The following is a 14,110-nucleotide window of genomic DNA, read 5'->3' on the forward strand; positions in this document are numbered from 1 at the left end:
GCCCGTAGGGCCCATGACCTCCAATTTCCGATCCAAAAGTTCCTATGGGTTCAACAAGGTTTAATAACCATGTCTTGCTAGTTTGGTTCGAATCGAACGGTCAAATCGCACAATCGGGTGGTTATCGTTTATCCTCAACTTTGAATTATTGAATCGGAGCATCCAGAACTCAGATTCAAGATCTGTGAATTCCTACATGCTCCTAGGGATGCTTAGATCAACATATTTTAAATTGGAAATGATCCAATGGTCCAAACATATTGAACCCAAATAATGCCTAATATGCGATATCCGACCAACGCTCAAACGATAACCAAATTCATATCCAAGCATACCTCATGCTCGAGACGCAATGAGGATGATTTTAGGACTCTAGGACAAGCCAAAAAGTGGCCCACATGACACCACATGCTCCGGCAGGGCATGGGTGTCCAAAGCGATTCTAGAGATCGAAAAATCTCCAAATCGCCAGTCAAGACTTGTACCTATATGATCAGCACATAGAGTGAAGCAACTTTTATTCATGGACCTACCCCAAAAATTCAACGGAAGTTGTTCAAACGAGCTCCGGGAATTTCTCACGAACATCGACCCTTTTCTGCAAAATCAAGCGCTATGGTGGTGTCTTCTTCGAGGAAGGGATAGAACAGAGAGAGGATGAGACGGCAGTTCTTTTGGGTCCAGTGTCACCCAAAGTGGCAACTGTGTGGCGTGATGGCGGCTGAAAAACCACTATTGTTACTGTTTGGGGAGGGGGCGGTCGCGATGTGGGAGAGAGAGAGAGAGAGAGGTTTTCACGGTTATGCCACTAAGTGTATTTTGATCCTAACTTCTTCGTTACAATTCCGATTTGAGCCCACTACATGTATGCGGACTCATCTCGACGTACAACTATAATTTCCAAATTCTTTCCCAGAAAAAAAAATCAACTTGTAAAGCATTAAAATATTCCGGAGGTAGAATTGTCTTTTACTTGAATAGATTAATAATTAAATATTAATTTAGGATCGGGTTTTATGTCACAGCCCAAATTGGCTCCGCCATAGCACGATATTGTCCGCTTTGGGCTCCCCTGCCCTCACAGTTTTGTTTTTGGGAACTCATAAGCAAGTGAGCTCCCAAAAGGCCTTGTGCCAGATTGAGGCGGGCATGTACATTTAAGGCACATCACCCCCTCTCCGTTGGTTGATGTGGGATGTTACACTAGGCCCATTTTCAACAGTTCTGTCATACGGTGAATGGCTAGTATCCGCTCTTCAATTGGCCAACTTGTTGAATTGGAACCTAAGATTGAACAAAAGCTTTGTGTAATTCATAAGAGACAAAGACAAGACAGAGAAAAGAAGAATCAACAAGGAGAAGAAGAGATGGCTCTTGTCCTCAATGAAACAATGGGAGACCTTGATATCTGTAGGGGCTTTTTCTTCCGAACTACTACGGGCCTGATCCGTAAAGGGCAAAATGGAAGAAATTGCCCCTTGAGCCTGAGTTCGAAAATTAAGCCCCAAAATACCTCGAAAAGGCAGTAGAGCCTTAGGAAGTATTTTGGTTATCTTCACCAACGAAAATAATGGTAACTTGCAGATAGTTTTGGCATGCTTACAGATAGTCTTTTCAGCTCAGCATGAGTGGCATGTGGCATGGGAGCAAAATCAACATGGGTTTAGCACTAAGAGAGAAATTAGGCTTGGTTTATGAGAAAAGAAAGTGTTTAAGTAAGGAATGAGGTGTTTTGTGAGGAATTCGACTAGGGAAAGAGGAAAAAGAAAGGCAGAGTTCTTGGCAGCTGCCAGAAAAACAAATTGGAGAAGAAGATGAACAGTGCACGAGTCTGAGTTTTGCAAGATAGAGAGAAAAGCTTGCTCTCTGCAGGTTGTGAGTTGAGTTTGTTGGGTAGGGGAAGGCTCAATTTATAGCTGCCGGAAATCACCATTTTTCAAGAAACCCTAATGGCTTCTACTTACTTTGGCTGAGCTTTTCTCCCTTTCTCCTCCCCTTCTCTGACTTCCCTTTCTTGGCAAAGATTGCTTCTGTCTATCTTCATGAATTCAGGGGATTTGGGGGCTCAACATCCCCCTTTCCCGCGGCTGTGCAATGAGAGCTTCCAATCTTGGTTTGCTGTTTTTCTTCTTTTCTTTCCTCTTCCTTGGCTGAATCTGATGAAGGAAAAGAGGTGCAAATGTATGCTGGTCCAAGGGATGCTTCTGACAGCATGCGGGATGGTATTCATCGGTTCTTTGGATGTCTTTGGCTTGGGACTGGTTTCCAGCAGCTTTGCTTAAGGAGCCTGCCATCTACTCCTTCACGTGTTCTCTGTTTTTCAAAAGGCTGAAGCTCTTGTGGGCTATTTTGGTTTTTTTCTAAGGGCCAAGATGGCTTTCTAAGCGAATGGGCTTGTTGGGCTTCTTGATTTGGGCTTATTATTTTTTGGTTGGGTTATCTCTTGGCTAGGTTATTTTGCTTGGGCTTTTGGGCTATTTTTTCTCTCTTGTGCTTACCCACATGTTTGGGCCTAAGAAATGGGCTTGAGTCTCGAGGCTCCCAAGCAACCCGAGACTTTCCATTTCTTGGTCCATCAATGGGCCTCATGTTGATTTATCACCATCCATGCCACAACCCACTCAAGCAAGCCCCGGGTATTTGAGTGGCTTGGGGCCCACTTAAGCTTGTGGCGTGATTAGGTGCGGAATGATAATTCCTTGCTTAGCGTGGCGTGTCGCTTTGGCGTGGCATGTGTGCAAGCGCATATGATGAACTTTCGCATGCCCAAATCGGGTTTCTTCTTGGTAAAGCATCACATTGGGCCGAGAATTTATTTGGGCCGAACCGTGAATATTTTGGGCCTCAACATTAGCCCCCTTGATTATTGGGGCCATGAATGTGTATTGAAATGGTCCGAATAATCAATTTTCAGCCCAAAATAAATTACCGTGGCATGGCATGGCATGAGTTTAGGAGCAACTCAAGGATAACAGTTTAAGAGTCTCTGAAATTACAGCCAGGTCTTTTCCGGGAAGGTTGGAGGGGTCACAATGGTCCCACTTAAAACCCAATCATTCTTAAACACCGAGGGTGTTGCCTTGAAGAACTTTCCTAGACACTGTAATTTTGAAGGTCACTTACTAGAGTTACCAAGAGTTGACCTTATTTTGTGGCATGATATAGAAGAAAATGCTTGGTGGATTAGCTCAAGATAACTACTTAGCTCGCATGATTTATTTGCTTGAGTGACTAGAGAGGCTTGATTTTGCATGATTGTGGTTTGCAAGAGTTGCATTGACTTGTGTATCTAATATTAGTTATGTATGCTTGATTTTGGCTTGCATGATTTGCTTTGACTTGTATATTTGGTATTTGGCTTGATGCTTAGCATTGGTATGTATGCTTGATTTTGGCTTGATACTTGGTATTGGCGTGTATGCTTGATTTTGGCTTGCATGCTTGGATGCTTGGTTTTGGCTAAGGTAGCATGGTTTAATATGGCTTTTGGGACATTTAGCATGGTGGATGTCATTTGACAGTAGCCGGACGTGCTAGTGGATAGTGGGGATCCAATCTTAGAGTTGCGGATGCAATAAGCTTGGATTCACCATTGTGTTTGACTTTACAGCACCAGCCTCCGAACACTTTGAATTTAGAGGACAAAACTTCAATGAAGGTGATATCGTGTGACATGATGGCTAAATATTGGAAGAATGCTTGAAATAGGGCATGTGCTGGAAGGATATTTGGAATATAACAAGTGCTGGAAGGATATTTGGAATAGGATAGGTGCTGGAAACGGTTTTGTTTGGCATGGAATAGGTGCTGGAAAAAATGTGACTTGGCTTGGCATGATTAGCTTGGACTTAGATAATCTAATGGTTGAGTTGAATCAAGATATAGCTTGATCTGGCATGAGGGTTCACTCTTCCGGTAGCATGAATATTGGTGTTTTGGAAAAACGATACCCCTTTGTTGCAATGAGGACAATGATAGCATGACTTCTTCTATGTGCTTCCAGCAACTAGAACTGCCAAGTTCTAACATTGCCATTTTTATGATGACTGTATTGCTTGAAAAGCTTGATATTGTGATATTTGGTTTGGTTTGCTTGAAATGATTGCATCTAAGTGAAATGCTTGAGTTGCATGGTTTGCGTGGATTGATTCACAAATGCTTGTATTGATGGGTGGAAGAAGAGATACGAGTTTGAGAGAGCATAAGAGAGCTGGGCACGTTGTCTCCTTGCTGGCTTGGCCTTCAGATGGGCAAAATTTTGTTGCCCCTTCCCTTTGAATTTTTTATTATTTGCAAGTGTCTACCCTCTTTTCCTTTTGGCATGGCATGCTTTATTTTATGATTTTCTCTCATTCTCTTCTTTCTTCTTCTTCAGGACCCAAACCCGTGGGTATTGTGCATCAGTACATAAGTCATATTTCGGAAGCTCGGATCAGAAAACTTCCTTGATCAAAGTTGTTCATCTGCTCAAGTACTATAGCCAGTAAAATTTGCAGAATTTTTTGAATTTTTCTGATATCTCAAAGCTGGTTTGCAACTTCTGAATTCATCCATGGCTGGTGAGTTTTTGCAGATTTTTCTTCTGCATGTGTCTTTAACTTATGATACTCGTATGATTGCACTTGCTTCACAAAATTTGCTTGAAATTATGTTGTCTATAACATATCCAAAATTGAGGATCATCCACCCATTCTAGTGCTCTCTACCTCCATTTTTCTAAAGCATGTTCATGAGTTGATGTTGATGCCTTTGTTGCATGCTTGTCTTCTATGCTTGAATGCTTGAGTTCCTCTGTACTTCCCAGAATTTGTGAACTAGAAATCGAATTCTAAGGTTGAGCTTTTGATTTAGGATTCTAGCTTGGTGATAAACAAGAGTTATACAAGCTCACTTGGGTATGCATGCCAAGTGCTTGTCAAAATATCTCAAAGTAGCTTGCTGGCTGTTTTTTGAACTTTTGAAATGTTTCTTTTCGAATCTGAGTTGGAGCTTTTGAGACATAAAATGGACTTCTCAATGGTTATGTTGGAATTGGTCTTGCATCACTTGAAGAAAAAATGAATTTTGGTGGAATTTCAAAGTAAGGGTTAAGGTGCTGGAGCTGTACAGTTTCTGCTGCATGGGCTGTTTTAGAAATCTGTTTGACATGCTTCCCTAGCTCGAAATGCAACGAAATTTTGGGAAAATGAAGCTTGATATGTCTAGTTCTAATCTGGAAAGTCTGGGATTTTTGGTTGTAAGCTTGATTTATAGTGATTTTCTAAAGGTGGGATATTCTAGCTAGGATGGTTGGAAAGCTTGTGTATAAGTTTTGCTTGGCATGTTGCTTTTGCTTGGGAATTTAGCATGTCTTTTCTGTTGGCATTGAGTGCCGATCTGAGTATTGCTAAAGCATGTTCTTGAGCAATATTGTCGTGAGAGCATGAAGTGGATTGGTATTGTTGTAAGAGCATGAATTCTTCAATTTGCTTTCAGACGCCCGAATTGCTTGAAATGCTTGAATGAAATGAAATTTCTTGGCATGTGAATTGGTATCACACCTTGTGAATTTTGTCAAATGCTTAATAGATGAGTTTGCTTGCACTTTGAGAAAATTATGCTTCCGGCACATCCGTTTGTGTATGAGTACCTTTCCGGCGTCTGATTTTGGCTAACATATTCTCTTGTTTTAAAAGCTCGAAAGCATGATAAAGCATGAGAAGTCTAATTTGATAGCATGAAAGTGAGTCTTGGTCTCTTGCAACTTGTCTTTGGAAAACATTATGCTTTAATAGCAATTCTACTTCCGGCACCCCCTTTTTGTTTACTAGTTCCTTCCGGCACTTGATCTGACCAACGTACTCCCTTATTTCCTTTTCAGGCTTGATTGAGAGATTCTGCAGCATGAGAAATGCCATCTTCTTACTAATTTGCAAGGAATTTGGTAGCATGAAGGTGAGTTTTGGTTGCTTGTACCTTGACTTGCGATATGAAGGCTTTTGGAAGATTTGAAACTGGCAGAATGTTTGAAATTAGGCATGTACTGGAAGGATGTTTGAAATAGGGTAGGTGATAAAAATTCTTTGCTTATGGAGTAGGTGCTAGAAGAATGTAACTTGGCTTGTTTCAAAAAGGGGAAATAGAAAACTGTTTCTCACCATAATGCAAGATTATCTAGGCTTGTTGTAATCAAAGAGATGATTTATACTGTATGGCAAAAAAGGTAGATGGGTTTGCTTGTTTGGAAGGCATGGTGTACTTCCTTGAATTTGCTTGGCATGAAGCCCTCAAGTCAGCTTGTTGAGGTCAGCAATTGGTTGCAGAGTTGGGTCATATTCTCTTTGGCTTACTCAGGGTCGAGAAACAAAGTAGAAGCCTGCTTGTAAATATATATATATATATATTTTTTGCAACTTGCTTCAAAGAAGATCTTTGGAAGAAGTAGACTGAAGATGAGAAGGAATAGGCTAAGCGAGTTGCTGGAAGAGATTCATACAGCTTGTTTTCCTCCAGATAAGTAACAAACAGTTTGCTTTCCTCCAAGAGGAAAACTGAAATTTACAACAGCTTCAGGATTCTTGTCTCTCTCTTTTGCTTGGCATGAAGCCCCCAAGTCATTTGGAGTTTGCATGTGCTGTTTGCTATGATGGATTCTCTTAAGCCCCCATAAGCCTTTCGCAAGATGTTTTGTCTGAAAAGCTTTAAATTTTGCTGTAGTGCAATTGCATGAATAAAGCTTGTGATTTTTCAGGAGTTGTCGTATAGCCATGAGAAGAAGTTCTTGCAAGTATTAGTTGCCGAAGTATCCATCTTCAGAAAGACCAATTCTTAAGTATGCCTGAAAATAATGATGGTGCCAAAGTCCTTCTCCCGGCACCTACTACCCTTCTTCCAGCACCAACCTCCCTTCTTTCTTGGTGCATTTGAGGTCGTCCTTTGAGGTGATTGACAAGGTATGCCCTTTCCTCTTTGCAATTTCTTGAATCTATCGAGGGGCTTGTTGGGCTCTTCATGCCCATGGGCTTTGCTCGTTCACTGGAATCTCAGGTCCTTCTTTTTAACTCTGTAGGAATAGATATAGACTGATATCTTGGCCTAGGCTTGTTTTTCGCATGCTTGAATAAATTTGGACTTTTCTCCCATGTTGTGGAAATAGAAATTGATAGAGTGCAAGCTCTGCAATGCTTGAATCCTTTTGCATTTTGAGGAAGAATTTGCTTGTCATGGGAATTGCTTGAAAATTTCACTTGCCATGGATAAATTGTATGTTGCTTGGGTATTTGCTTAAGTGTTTCCTTTGGCCTGAGCTTGACTTGCCCTGCTTGGCGTATATTTTGCGTGTGCTGCGTTCTTGACCCGCTTTTTTGTTGTTGAACTATATGCATCACGAGCGCATGCTTGTAATCGTATGATTAATGCATAGGATTAGAGGCTATTGAAAGCTTTGAGAAAAGCACCATTGGTTTCTTTTTTTCTTTATGAGCTTAGAATTTGGTCATGGGTAACTGTTTATTTTTTTGGCTTTATAAGGATAGGCATAAACATGTGTATGATGGGTCTGCAAGGATGTGTAACTCGTAGGTATTTCGTTTTTGTGAAAAAGGTTACTATGAGGTAAATAGTGCTCAGTTTGTAGCACTTGCTTTGTGAAAATGGGTCTGCTGGAATGATTGATTGAGCATGGAATGGGAAATTTGCTCATCATGAGCTCGAGTAATAGATTGCATGATGCTTCAAAAATATTTTTTTGTTTATGCATTTCGCTTGGCATGAGATAGTTTGCTTTCCTTGGCTTGGCTTGTAAAGTTCATAGGGCTTGCATGCTAGTGTGGAGATTGCTTGGCTTTAACACAGAGAACTAGCTTTATGCTTTGCCGTTTTTTCAGCGTATTCTTTGTTGGCAATTCTTGCAGGGATTCATCGCTTGTCAAGACCTGCCATGGCATTCACTAACCCGTTGTCAATTATTAGTGGCTACCTTTATTCAACGGATGATCAATTGAAGAGGGGAAGGCCCCCTCCATTTCTCAAGAATGCTTGTGAAGATGTTGCAGTAGGCGAAGAGCCAGTGTTGTCTTGCTGCGTTTGTATCATTATGGTTCGGGAAATTCCTCCTCTGTGACTTTTCCCAAGATTGTCTGCATGCGCAGGTGTTCCCCTTGGCTTTAGCAATAGCGCATGACGGCATGATTCCCATAGCCCCTATGTTCTTGGGACATCCGATGTAGGGGTAGACAATGCCCTGCTCCTTCTAGCAATGCTGCCTCATACTCATTCTTTTCTCGGAACATCCAACATAGCTGCCGGCGCCTGCACCTTCCAAAGAAGCGCCTCCTACTCATTCTCTTCTCGTAACATGCGACATAGCTGCCGGCGCTGCCTTGCATCTTCCAATGCTGCCTTCTACTTCTCCTCTTCTGAACATCCAACATAGCTGCACGGCGCCTGCACCTTCCAGTCTGCCTCCTACTCATCCTCTTCTCGAACATGCGACATAGCTGCCGGCGCTGCCTTGCATCTTCCAAAGAGCACCTCCCTTTGCCGAGATTATTGACAATAGCTATAAGGATGGTGGTGCTTTTATCGCAGGTTCCTCAAAAGGGCATTCATTCGAGAAAGGCATGTCTTGGTGAGATTGGGAAAACTCTTACACGGCATTCAAAGCCTTTTTTGATGGTGGTGTCACCATTCTCAGATCCATTGATGAACTTCTTTCGCTTTGCCACAGATTCGATGGTCATGTGGCGTTTCAAGGTGCCCTCGTGTATCCGGAGACGGTTGAAGCTTTGAAAAGGTTTATGGATAAATACGGAAGTTTGATGGAAGCTACAGATGTCACCTCTTCTTTCTCTAGGTGCACTGCCCTTCGAGCCCTCGGCTTAGTACTTCACGGGATGGACACCATGCAACTCCTTGACATTACAGATCACAAACTACTTTGCTGGTGAGACGCGATATGTGAGGCCGTAATTCTGGGTTTTCGTGTGGAATTTCTTCTCAAACTTGTGAAGAACTTAGCACGCGATCTTTGGAGCACGGGCCATTCGGGGTATACAATTATCGCATGACTCGATAAAGTGAGGCTGCTGCGGACGCTTTGAATATTAAACAACAGGAGTTGGAGAATCGTGCAGGAGATGCATGCCCTTCTTCTTGCTAAGGGTATTTCGTTGTGATCTTGAATGCGTGACGAGGCAAATGACAGATTATCTCCGGGCTTCCTTTGTTCTTTTCGGACATTCCCTTAGCCTACAGTGTACTCACTCATCCATTATATTCTTTTTTTTTATTACATATTCCAAAGTGACCATTTTTTTACACATATTCTTTTATCTTTTGCATTGCTCATCCTTAGCTTGGAGACCGTTTAGCTTGGCACATGATCCTGCTTTTCTTTGTGACTCAAGGGCGCGTGAACCTTCAGCACATGCAATTTTATTTTGCTTTGTTTGTAGTGTTGTTTTTTTTTTTTTGAGACTCTAATGACACGATGCGTCGTTATGCCTTTGTAATTTTGATATTAAACTACCGAAGCTTGTATGAATTTCCGAATGCTTGAGGCATGTTGCATATTTCCTGTGTAGATGTGTATATGTACTGCTTTGTTGGCCAGAATTGTCTTTATGAACTGCTTGAAATTTTTTTTTTTTAGAAGCAAAATCTTCGAAAGCTTCTTTTGCATGGCTTATCTAGATTCTAGGCTTGACAAAATAGCTTCCCACCTTCCCCAAAGGGTCGAACCAATATGTGCATGATTTCTACTCGGGCTTTATAAAGCTTCCAGGTGTTGTATCGTGTTGTTCCAGCATCATCCAATCTTTTGATGCCTTGGAAGAAGATCAGCCAGAACGCTCCAGATCGCCAGCCCAGAATCGGAAGAAATGCAGACAGAATCGCTCAGATCAGCCGAATCGCTCCAAATCAGCCGTAATCGGAAGAAATGCGAGCAGATCAGCCGAATCGCTCAGATCAGCTAATCGCTCAGATTTACAGCAGAGATCACAGAGACCTAAAGGCCAGCCTTGTCAAATGACTACTTTGTTTACCTTGCACCGCCAATCCGTTCCAGCATCATCCAATCCCCATCAAATTAAGCCCCCAAGTATGAAAGGGCCCAAGGTTGTGCATGACTTGCAATAGCACGAAAGCTTGCGGCTTAGGTTGGCATGTATTCGGCATGTGTTGTACTAGGATGCCATGCTCTGTAGAGATATTTAACAGAGCCACAGTTGCTGCTTTGCTTGCCTGCAGCTCATAACCAAACTAATCAAAGAGTGATTTGCAGCTCCTAACCCATTGTACTTTCTTCAACCTCTGTGAAGTTATGAGAGGTTACAATAGCTACTTCTTGATAATCTTGATGACCAAATGAAGCCTCCGAGTGGCTTCCTTCCAGCATGTCCAACGTGAATACTTCACTGCTGGAACCATTCTCCCATCAATTAGCAAGTAGCCATGGGGTGTTATAGCTTGCAGATTTTGAATATTTGCTCAAGTTGGCCTTCCTCATATTTCCACAAGGTTCCCACATAGCCTCCGGTTTCTTTGGGTCATTCTTCCACAGGTGGCACAATACGTCGTCGTCGAGCAAGTCATCAAAGCACGTAATGACAGTAGCCATCTACTTTCCCCTTCGTTTTGGCAAGGGGTCCTTGTCAATAGCTTGCCTCTTAGAGTTTTATCATGTATCTCGGCGTGTAAGATCTTCCTTAGAGTATGGCAAGCAGTGGTGGATGTTGCAGGTGAAGAATGGATGAATATAGGAAAATACGCTTTTAGCACCCCTTTTCTTGAAAGCTTGACATCGCTTCAAAAATTCTAATTGCTTGGTAAAATAAACTTCATCTTGACAGCATTTAGGTTCTTCCAGCAGTATCATAGCACTACCTTTGCAATATTTTCTTTTCATTTGCCATGAATTGAGATGTTTTCCTTCTTGAGTAAAGCATAGTGCTTGGATTTCTTGACTAAGGCTCGGGGCTTAATGATGCTTGATTATGGAATTGTGGCAATTGAGACATCCCGATAGCCTTTTGGTTTTGACTCCTAAACTTGGTCATTGGAATGGTCAAGGCTTAGAAAGTGCTTGAGGCGTTGGAGCATATCAGTTATGGCAACTTAGGTATTGTTTGTTGCAGCTGTTGCGAACATGTTTTAGGAACCAAAAGCTTGGACTTGGCTATTGAAGCTTGAGCTTTGTATGTGGTCACTGCAGCAAATGTGTTGGGTTACAATAACAAGTGATGGCGAACTTGGAGGTCATAGTAACATAATTGGGATTTCAAGGAGATTTTTGGTCTGGGAATAGTGGTTTTGGTAATAATGGATTTTAAGCTCATTTGGGGTTTTCAATCACTGCTGTGGTGATTGCAATGAATTCCTTCCTCAGCCCCCAAGTGCACCATAATCATCAGAAAAGGATTTGATGGGCATAGGCTACAAAAACTTTTGCAACATGGCCTTCTTAGTATTTGTTTGGGTTATTGCATGGCATGATGAACTTGGGATATCCCTTTGTTGCAACGGTGACAGTTTGGCATGATTCGGTGGTAGCATGTGCTTCTGGCAGCGACTCTTCCAGGAGTGGTGTTTGGATTTTGGTATCGCTCTGTTACCCTTCCAGGTGGCTCTTTCAGTGGTGCTTGAACCTCTATGACTGGAAGTATAGAGAGAGATTTGTCTAAGGAATAGATGATAATGGCAGTGTGTTGAGATGTTGGGTAGGAAACATGAGAGCATTTGTTTTCTTGTTTGTTGTTTGGAGGCTTGGGTCCCTTGCACATGACCGATATAATGCTTGGTGAAGCCATTCACAGAGATGAGGCTGAGAGTGTTGAGCAAGTGTTCCTTCTCCTTCTCTCACCGTGTTTTCACAACTCTAGAGAGGTGAGGGCTGCTATGAAGGTGATTTACGGTGATGGCCAGACTTGCTGATGATGTATCATGGCGGAGAGGTGAACGCAGAGCTAGCCTCAACCGCTTGACGGTGGTCGGGCTTACACGTTGGCTGAAGCCCCCAGTCGTCTTGCAAGATATTGTTTTGCTTGAGAATGGATATCTAAGACACAAGCAAAGGGAGCATGTGAGTAATCTATATTATGTTTGTTCTACAAAGTAGATAGCCAACGAAAGGAAAAAGAAAAAGAAAGAGGGAATGCTCTTATCTCTTTATTTCCTCCGGTTTATTGCTTTTGGTCTTCTTCTTTGGAGGCATTGGTGCAGACAGTGGCTTAATCCCAGAGTCGCCAATTTATGTAGGGCTTTTTCTTCCAGCTACTACGGGCCTGACCGCCAAAGGGCAAAATGGAAGAAATTGCCCCTTGAGCCTGAGTTCGAAAATTAAGCCCCAAAATACCTCGAAAAGGCAGTAGAGCCTTAGGAAGTATTTTGGTTATCTTCACCAACGAGAATAATGGTAACTTGCAGATAGTTTTGGCATGCTTACAGATAGTCTTTTCAGCTCAGCATGAGTGGCATGTGGCATGGGAGCAAAATCAACATGGGTTTAGCACTAAGAGAGAAATTAGGCTTGGTTTATGAGAAAAGAAAGTGTTTAAGTAAGGAATGAGGTGTTTTGTGAGGAATTCGACTAGGGAAAGAGGAAAAAGAAAGGCAGAGTTCTTCTGGCATAGAAAAACAAATTGGAGAAGAAGATGAACAGTGCACGAGTCTGAGTTTTGCAAGATAGAGAGAAAAGCTTGCTCTCTGCAGGTTGTGAGTTGAGTTTGTTGGGTAGGGGAAGGCTCAATTTATAGCTGCCGGAAATCACCATTTTTCAAGAAACCCTAATGGCTTCTACTTACTTTGGCTGAGCTTTTCTCCCTTTCTCCTCCCCTTCTCTGACTTCCCTTTCTTGGCAAAGATTGCTTCTGTCTATCTTCATGAATTCAGGGGATTTGGGGGCTCAACATCCCCCTTTCCCGCGGCTGTGCAATGAGAGCTTCCAATCTTGGTTTGCTGTTTTTCTTCTTTTCTTTCCTCTTCCTTGGCTGAATCTGATGAAGGAAAAGAGGTGCAAATGTATGCTGGTCCAAGGGATGCTTCTGACAGCATGCGGGATGGTATTCATCGGTTCTTTGGATGTCTTTGGCTTGGGACTGGTTTCAGCAGCTTTGCTTAAGGAGCCTGCCATCTACTCCTTCACGTGTTCTCTGTTTTTCAAAAGGCTGAAGCTCTTGTGGGCTATTTTGGTTTTTTTCTAAGGGCCAAGATGGCTTTCTAAGCGAATGGGCTTGTTGGGCTTCTTGATTTGGGCTTATTATTTTTTGGTTGGGTTATCTCTTGGCTAGGTTATTTTGCTTGGGCTTTTGGGCTATTTTTTCTCTCTTGTGCTTACCCACATGTTTGGGCCTAAGAAATGGGCTTGAGTCTCGAGGCTCCCAAGCAACCCGAGACTTTCCATTTCTTGGTCCATCAATGGGCCTCATGTTGATTTATCACCATCCATGCCACAACCCACTCAAGCAAGCCCCGGGTATTTGAGTGGCTTGGGGCTCACTTAAGCTTGTGGCGTGATTAGGTGCAGAATGATAATTCCTTGCTTAGCGTGGCGTGTCGTTTGGCGTGGCATGTGTGCAAGCGCATATGATGAACTTTCGCATGCCCAAATCGGGTTTCTTCTTGGTAAAGCATCACATTGGGCCGAGAATTTATTTGGGCCGAACCGTGAATATTTTGGGCCTCAACAATATCCCAACAATTCCGACGTCACCCTCAAGCATCATTCTCCCTGCAGCTACCAGAAATTATGAATTGAAAAATATCCACTTTAATATGATGCCTTCTTTCCATGGATTAAGTTCTCAAGATCCTTTAGCTCACATTAGAGATATTTTTAACATGGTTTCTAACATGGCTTTGACAGGGGGAGTCACCGAAGAACGTCTCAGGATGAAAGTTTTTCCCTACACTATGAAAGATAAAGTAAAGACATGGCTAAACTCCTTAAGGCATGGATTATTGACTAGCTGGACGGAGGTTCAAAACAAGTTCTTGGAGAAATTCTTTTCTACTCAAAAACTAATGCACTAAGGAATAAAATCATGCAATACAGTCAACAGGCCGATGAGTCATTTTCAGAAGCTTGGGAATGGTTCAATAATTTTTTAATACAATGTCCTTGTCATGGCTT

General features: G+C 42.3%; 1 long non-coding RNA gene and 1 other non-coding gene across 2 annotated transcripts; one reads left to right on the forward strand and one right to left on the reverse strand.

Moving 5' to 3' along the window:
• Positions 1 to 5,940: 5,940 nt before the first annotated feature.
• LOC148916515 (uncharacterized) lies at positions 5,941 to 8,281 on the forward strand. Its single transcript, XR_016127679.1, has 3 exons — positions 5,941 to 6,284; positions 6,408 to 6,932; positions 7,893 to 8,281. It is a non-coding gene; the product is annotated as an uncharacterized LOC148916515 (long non-coding RNA).
• Positions 8,282 to 14,003: 5,722 nt separating this feature from the next.
• LOC148916516 (small nucleolar RNA R71) lies at positions 14,004 to 14,110 on the reverse strand. The gene has a single exon (XR_016128375.1). It is a non-coding gene; the product is annotated as a small nucleolar RNA R71 (small nucleolar RNA).

The sequence above is a fragment of the Prunus mume genome, linkage group LG6 (genome assembly GCF_029339155.1).
Source record: "Prunus mume cultivar Tortuosa linkage group LG6, ASM2933915v1, whole genome shotgun sequence".
Lineage (NCBI taxonomy): Eukaryota > Viridiplantae > Streptophyta > Magnoliopsida > Rosales > Rosaceae > Prunus > Prunus mume.